Raw genomic sequence first — 6,000 nt, 5'->3', positions numbered from 1 at the left:
GGGCAACACTCGAACAGGTTTGTGAGATAAAAATCGCACCTCCCCGGCGGGGAAATCGAACCCCGGTCTCCCGCGTGACAGGCGGGGATACTAACCACTATACTACCGAGGATGCGCTGTAGGCAGGTGCCCTTGTGCGAGAGATATGGTGCTAGTAGCCGCAAACGTCCTACACTAAGTTCGGCGAGTGATAGAGCAGCAATTAAAAATCGGATGTGCCTCCCCGGCGGGGAATCGAACCCCGGTCTCCCGCGTGACACGCGGGATACTAACCACTATACTACCGAGGAACACGCAGCTAGCGTCTCGAATGCACAATTATGTTACTCAAATAGCTGATACATCTCAAACCTAGCCTCCTGTTTGCTGTCAGAGACAGCTGCTATGAAATAAAAGTATGCCCCAGGTGAGGCTCGAACTCACAACCCCGGCATTGCTCACGGCTACTGCCTTATAAGTACCGTGCGCTAACCAATTGCGCCACTGGGGCTACAACACAGCGCTCTCAGTTAGCGGTATTCACTTTGCTGCAAACCAGTGGTGGCCACAGAAACATACGATCGCCACCTGATGCCAATACTGCGACTTTGGCACCTGACTACCAATGCTTCGTGCTATTCTTGTTTCATATGCTACGCTTACATGCACATCAACCAGCTCTCGTCGTCGAGAAAACGCGGGAAAACGCGCGCCTTGCCTTCTGCTACCTGTCGAACAGCGAGAGCAGATGCGTGGCAAGCTCTAAGCTCTGCAGGCGCACTGCGGCCACGCAGCTGCACGAAAGGTACCTTCCTTGGGAGCTTGCTCAGCCATGGAGAACACGTTTCTTAGCGAATTGCACTTGTCTCGTAGAAAGAAGTGCTGCCATTGGCCCTGTGGCGCAACGGATAACGCGTCTGACTACGGATCAGAAGATTCCAGGTTCGAATCCTGGCAGGGTCGGCATTCTGTTAGTTGCCGACGCGTAGCTGGCAGTGGATTTCGTATGTCGCCGCATCGTGGAGTGCTTTGTTGCTCCTGTGCATCTCGCAGCTGCATGTCGAGTCGATCGTGGTAAATATCGCTGCCTGCAAGCGTCAGCGTAGCGTCAGTCGAGCAAAGTCGAGACAAGTCAAGCTGAGAGCTGTAGGAGATGATACGCAATTAAATACAGGCGTGTGAAAGCGACGCAGACAACACTTCCCAAGTGTCCCACGTCACGTGGCGAAGAGCGGGCGCAAGCCTAGCCAGCCAGAGTGGCGCAGTGGAAGCGTGCTGGGCCCATAACCCAGAGGTCCGTGGATCGAAACCACGCTCTGCTAAAATTATTTATTTTGCGGACTGCGTCGAGCTCGATTATTACGCCCACAGCGTGGGCTGGGGTGCTTTGACTCAGCGTTAACAGCAAACCCCGTAATTCTGAAGTGTGAAGAATGCGAGAACCACTTCCTAAGATGTAGCATTTTTTAAGATTTCGCACCAACTACACTCCACGATCGCAAAGTTAATGCTCTTACGACCCCCATACGGGCAACACTCGAACAGGTTTGTGAGATAAAAATCGCACCTCCCCGGCGGGGAATCGAACCCCGGTCTCCCGCGTGACAGGCGGGGATACTAACCACTATACTACCGAGGATGCGCTGTAGGCAGGTGCCCTTGTGCGAGAGATATGGTGCTAGTAGCCGCAAACGTCCTACACTAAGTTCGGCGAGTGATAGAGCAGCAATTAAAAATCGGATGTGCCTCCCCGGCGGGGAATCGAACCCCGGTCTCCCGCGTGACACGCGGGGATACTAACCACTATACTACCGAGGAACACGCAGCTAGCGTCTCGAATGCACAATTATGTTACTCAAATAGCTGATACATCTCAAACCTAGCCTCCTGTTGCTGTCAGAGACAGCTGCTATGAAATAAAAAGTATGCCCCAGGTGAGGCTCGAACTCACAACCCCCGGCATTGCTCACGGCTACTGCCTTATAAGTACCGTGCGCTAACCAATTGCGCCACTGGGGCTACAACACAGCGCTCTCAGTTAGCGGTATTCACTTTGCTGCAAACCAGTGGTGGCCACAGAAACATACGATCGCCACTGATGCCATACTGCGACTTTGGCACCTGACTACCAATGCTTCGTGCTATTCTTGTTTCATATGCTACGCTTACATGCACATCAACCGGCTCTCGTCGTCGAGAAAACGCGGGAAAACGCGCGCCTTGCCTTCTGCTACCTGTCGAACAGCGAGAGCAGATGCGTGGCAAGCTCTAAGCTCTGCAGGCGCACTGCGGCCACGCAGCTGCACGAAAGGTACCTTCCTTGGGAGCTTGCTCAGCCATGGAGAACACGTTTCTTAGCGAATTGCACTTGTCTCGTAGAAAGAAGTGCTGCCATTGGCCCTGTGGCGCAACGGATAACGCGTCTGACTACGGATCAGAAGATTCCAGGTTCGAATCCTGGCAGGGTCGGCATTCTGTTAGTTGCCGACGCGTAGCTGGGCAGTGGATTTCGTATGTCGCCGCATCGTGGAGTGCTTTGTTGCTCCTGTGCATCTCGCAGCTGCATGTCGAGTCGATCGTGGTAAATATCGCTGCCTGCAAGCGTCAGCGTAGCGTCAGTCGAGCAAAGTCGAGACAAGTCAAGCTGAGAGCTGTAGGAGATGATACGCAATTAAATACAGGCGTGTGAAAGCGACGCAGACAACACTTCCCAAGTGTCCCACGTCACGTGGCGAAGAGCGGGCGCAAGCCTAGCCAGCAGAGTGGCGCAGTGGAAGCGTGCTGGGCCCATAACCCAGAGGTCCGTGGATCGAAACCACGCTCTGCTAAAATTATTTATTTTGCGGACTGCGTCGAGCTCGATTATTACGCCCACAGCGTGGGCTGGGGTGCTTTGACTCAGCGTTAACAGCAAACCCCGTAATTCTGAAGTGTGAAGAATGCGAGAACCACTTCCTAAGATGTAGCATTTTTTAAGATTTCGCACCAACTACACTCCACGATCGCAAAGTTAATGCTCTTACGACCCCCATACGGGCAACACTCGAACAGGTTTGTGAGATAAAAATCGCACCTCCCCGGCGGGGAATCGAACCCCGGTCTCCCGCGTGACAGGCGGGGATACTAACCACTATACTACCGAGGATGCGCTGTAGGCAGGTGCCCTTGTGCGAGAGATATGGTGCTAGTAGCCGCAAACGTCCTACACTAAGTTCGGCGAGTGATAGAGCAGCAATTAAAAATCGGATGTGCCTCCCCGGCGGGGAATCGAACCCCGGTCTCCCGCGTGACACGCGGGGATACTAACCACTATACTACCGAGGAACACGCAGCTAGCGTCTCGAATGCACAATTATGTTACTCAAATAGCTGATACATCTCAAACCTAGCCTCCTGTTGCTGTCAGAGACAGCTGCTATGAAATAAAAGTATGCCCCAGGTGAGGCTCGAACTCACAACCCCGGCATTGCTCACGGCTACTGCCTTATAAGTACCGTGCGCTAACCAATTGCGCCACTGGGGCTACAACACAGCGCTCTCAGTTAGCGGTATTCACTTTGCTGCAAACCAGTGGTGGCCACAGAAACATACGATCGCCACCTGATGCCATACTGCGACTTTGGCACCTGACTACCAATGCTTCGTGCTATTCTTGTTTCATATGCTACGCTTACATGCACATCAACCGGCTCTCGTCGTCGAGAAAACGCGGGAAAACGCGCGCCTTGCCTTCTGCTACCTGTCGAACAGCGAGAGCAGATGCGTGGCAAGCTCTAAGCTCTGCAGGCGCACTGCGGCCACGCAGCTGCACGAAAGGTACCTTCCTTGGGAGCTTGCTCAGCCATGGAGAACACGTTTCTTAGCGAATTGCACTTGTCTCGTAGAAAGAAGTGCTGCCATTGGCCCTGTGGCGCAACGGATAACGCGTCTGACTACGGATCAGAAGATTCCAGGTTCGAATCCTGGCAGGGTCGGCATTCTGTTAGTTGCCGACGCGTAGCTGGGCAGTGGATTTCGTATGTCGCCGCATCGTGGAGTGCTTTGTTGCTCCTGTGCATCTCGCAGCTGCATGTCGAGTCGATCGTGGTAAATATCGCTGCCTGCAAGCGTCAGCGTAGCGTCAGTCGAGCAAAGTCGAGACAAGTCAAGCTGAGAGCTGTAGGAGATGATACGCAATTAAATACAGGCGTGTGAAAGCGACGCAGACAACACTTCCCAAGTGTCCCACGTCACGTGGCGAAGAGCGGGCGCAAGCCTAGCCAGCAGAGTGGCGCAGTGGAAGCGTGCTGGGCCCATAACCCAGAGGTCCGTGGATCGAAACCACGCTCTGCTAAAATTATTTATTTTGCGGACTGCGTCGAGCTCGATTATTACGCCCACAGCGTGGGCTGGGGTGCTTTGACTCAGCGTTAACAGCAAACCCCGTAATTCTGAAGTGTGAAGAATGCGAGAACCACTTCCTAAGATGTAGCATTTTTTAAGATTTCGCACCAACTACACTCCACGATCGCAAAGTTAATGCTCTTACGACCCCCATACGGGCAACACTCGAACAGGTTTGTGAGATAAAAATCGCACCTCCCCGGCGGGGAATCGAACCCCGGTCTCCCGCGTGACAGGCGGGGATACTAACCACTATACTACCGAGGATGCGCTGTAGGCAGGTGCCCTTGTGCGAGAGATATGGTGCTAGTAGCCGCAAACGTCCTACACTAAGTTCGGCGAGTGATAGAGCAGCAATTAAAAATCGGATGTGCCTCCCCGGCGGGGAATCGAACCCCGGTCTCCCGCGTGACACGCGGGGATACTAACCACTATACTACCGAGGAACACGCAGCTAGCGTCTCGAATGCACAATTATGTTACTCAAATAGCTGATACATCTCAAACCTAGCCTCCTGTTGCTGTCAGAGACAGCTGCTATGAAATAAAAGTATGCCCCAGGTGAGGCTCGAACTCACAACCCCGGCATTGCTCACGGCTACTGCCTTATAAGTACCGTGCGCTAACCAATTGCGCCACTGGGGCTACAACACAGCGCTCTCAGTTAGCGGTATTCACTTTGCTGCAAACCAGTGGTGGCCACAGAAACATACGATCGCCACCTGATGCCATACTGCGACTTTGGCACCTGACTACCAATGCTTCGTGCTATTCTTGTTTCATATGCTACGCTTACATGCACATCAACCAGCTCTCGTCGTCGAGAAAACGCGGGAAAACGCGCGCCTTGCCTTCTGCTACCTGTCGAACAGCGAGAGCAGATGCGTGGCAAGCTCTAAGCTCTGCAGGCGCACTGCGGCCACGCAGCTGCACGAAAGGTACCTCCTTGGGAGCTTGCTCAGCCATGGAGAACACGTTTCTTAGCGAATTGCACTTGTCTCGTAGAAAGAAGTGCTGCCATTGGCCCTGTGGCGCAACGGATAACGCGTCTGACTACGGATCAGAAGATTCCAGGTTCGAATCCTGGCAGGGTCGGCATTCTGTTAGTTGCCGACGCGTAGCTGGGCAGTGGATTTCGTATGTCGCCGCATCGTGGAGTGCTTTGTTGCTCCTGTGCATCTCGCAGCTGCATGTCGAGTCGATCGTGGTAAATATCGCTGCCTGCAAGCGTCAGCGTAGCGTCAGTCGAGCAAAGTCGAGACAAGTCAAGCTGAGAGCTGTAGGAGATGATACGCAATTAAATACAGGCGTGTGAAAGCGACGCAGACAACACTTCCCAAGTGTCCCACGTCACGTGGCGAAGAGCGGGCGCAAGCCTAGCCAGCAGAGTGGCGCAGTGGAAGCGTGCTGGGCCCATAACCCAGAGGTCCGTGGATCGAAACCACGCTCTGCTAAAATTATTTATTTTGCGGACTGCGTCGAGCTCGATTATTACGCCCACAGCGTGGGCTGGGGTGCTTTGACTCAGCGTTAACAGCAAACCCCGTAATTCTGAAGTGTGAAGAATGCGAGAACCACTTCCTAAGATGTAGCATTTTTTAAGATTTCGCACCAACTACACTCCACGATCGCAAAGTT

The 6,000-nt window shown here is 53.4% G+C and overlaps 19 non-coding genes across 19 annotated transcripts; 8 read left to right on the top strand and 11 right to left on the bottom strand.

Moving 5' to 3' along the window:
- Positions 1–39: 39 nt before the first annotated feature.
- Trnad-guc (transfer RNA aspartic acid (anticodon GUC)) lies at positions 40–112 on the bottom strand. Its single transcript has one exon. It is a non-coding gene; the product is annotated as a tRNA-Asp (tRNA).
- A 286-nt stretch (positions 113–398) lies between these two features.
- Trnai-uau (transfer RNA isoleucine (anticodon UAU)) lies at positions 399–490 on the bottom strand. Its single transcript is given in 2 exon segments — positions 399–434; positions 453–490. It is a non-coding gene; the product is annotated as a tRNA-Ile (tRNA).
- A 379-nt stretch (positions 491–869) lies between these two features.
- Positions 870–942, top strand: Trnar-acg (transfer RNA arginine (anticodon ACG)). The gene has a single exon. It is a non-coding gene; the product is annotated as a tRNA-Arg (tRNA).
- A 286-nt stretch (positions 943–1,228) lies between these two features.
- Positions 1,229–1,301, top strand: Trnam-cau (transfer RNA methionine (anticodon CAU)). The gene has a single exon. It is a non-coding gene; the product is annotated as a tRNA-Met (tRNA).
- Positions 1,302–1,546: 245 nt separating this feature from the next.
- Positions 1,547–1,618, bottom strand: Trnad-guc (transfer RNA aspartic acid (anticodon GUC)). The gene has a single exon. It is a non-coding gene; the product is annotated as a tRNA-Asp (tRNA).
- A 107-nt stretch (positions 1,619–1,725) lies between these two features.
- Positions 1,726–1,797, bottom strand: Trnad-guc (transfer RNA aspartic acid (anticodon GUC)). The gene has a single exon. It is a non-coding gene; the product is annotated as a tRNA-Asp (tRNA).
- A 108-nt stretch (positions 1,798–1,905) lies between these two features.
- Trnai-uau (transfer RNA isoleucine (anticodon UAU)) lies at positions 1,906–1,998 on the bottom strand. The gene is given in 2 exon segments: positions 1,906–1,942; positions 1,961–1,998. It is a non-coding gene; the product is annotated as a tRNA-Ile (tRNA).
- Positions 1,999–2,375: 377 nt separating this feature from the next.
- On the top strand, positions 2,376–2,448 carry Trnar-acg (transfer RNA arginine (anticodon ACG)). Its single transcript has one exon. It is a non-coding gene; the product is annotated as a tRNA-Arg (tRNA).
- Positions 2,449–2,735: 287 nt separating this feature from the next.
- On the top strand, positions 2,736–2,807 carry Trnam-cau (transfer RNA methionine (anticodon CAU)). The gene has a single exon. It is a non-coding gene; the product is annotated as a tRNA-Met (tRNA).
- Positions 2,808–3,052: 245 nt separating this feature from the next.
- Positions 3,053–3,124, bottom strand: Trnad-guc (transfer RNA aspartic acid (anticodon GUC)). The gene has a single exon. It is a non-coding gene; the product is annotated as a tRNA-Asp (tRNA).
- Positions 3,125–3,231: 107 nt separating this feature from the next.
- On the bottom strand, positions 3,232–3,303 carry Trnad-guc (transfer RNA aspartic acid (anticodon GUC)). Its single transcript has one exon. It is a non-coding gene; the product is annotated as a tRNA-Asp (tRNA).
- A 107-nt stretch (positions 3,304–3,410) lies between these two features.
- Trnai-uau (transfer RNA isoleucine (anticodon UAU)) lies at positions 3,411–3,502 on the bottom strand. Its single transcript is given in 2 exon segments — positions 3,411–3,446; positions 3,465–3,502. It is a non-coding gene; the product is annotated as a tRNA-Ile (tRNA).
- Positions 3,503–3,880: 378 nt separating this feature from the next.
- Positions 3,881–3,953, top strand: Trnar-acg (transfer RNA arginine (anticodon ACG)). The gene has a single exon. It is a non-coding gene; the product is annotated as a tRNA-Arg (tRNA).
- A 287-nt stretch (positions 3,954–4,240) lies between these two features.
- On the top strand, positions 4,241–4,312 carry Trnam-cau (transfer RNA methionine (anticodon CAU)). Its single transcript has one exon. It is a non-coding gene; the product is annotated as a tRNA-Met (tRNA).
- Positions 4,313–4,557: 245 nt separating this feature from the next.
- Positions 4,558–4,629, bottom strand: Trnad-guc (transfer RNA aspartic acid (anticodon GUC)). The gene has a single exon. It is a non-coding gene; the product is annotated as a tRNA-Asp (tRNA).
- A 107-nt stretch (positions 4,630–4,736) lies between these two features.
- Trnad-guc (transfer RNA aspartic acid (anticodon GUC)) lies at positions 4,737–4,808 on the bottom strand. The gene has a single exon. It is a non-coding gene; the product is annotated as a tRNA-Asp (tRNA).
- Positions 4,809–4,915: 107 nt separating this feature from the next.
- On the bottom strand, positions 4,916–5,007 carry Trnai-uau (transfer RNA isoleucine (anticodon UAU)). Its single transcript is given in 2 exon segments — positions 4,916–4,951; positions 4,970–5,007. It is a non-coding gene; the product is annotated as a tRNA-Ile (tRNA).
- A 377-nt stretch (positions 5,008–5,384) lies between these two features.
- On the top strand, positions 5,385–5,457 carry Trnar-acg (transfer RNA arginine (anticodon ACG)). Its single transcript has one exon. It is a non-coding gene; the product is annotated as a tRNA-Arg (tRNA).
- Positions 5,458–5,744: 287 nt separating this feature from the next.
- On the top strand, positions 5,745–5,816 carry Trnam-cau (transfer RNA methionine (anticodon CAU)). Its single transcript has one exon. It is a non-coding gene; the product is annotated as a tRNA-Met (tRNA).
- Positions 5,817–6,000: the final 184 nt, after the last annotated feature.

Source organism: Schistocerca serialis, unplaced genomic scaffold (genome assembly GCF_023864345.2).
Source record: "Schistocerca serialis cubense isolate TAMUIC-IGC-003099 unplaced genomic scaffold, iqSchSeri2.2 HiC_scaffold_1265, whole genome shotgun sequence".
NCBI classification, from domain to species: Eukaryota; Metazoa; Arthropoda; class Insecta; order Orthoptera; family Acrididae; genus Schistocerca; species Schistocerca serialis.
This window is presented reverse-complemented; position numbering and strand designations above follow the sequence as displayed.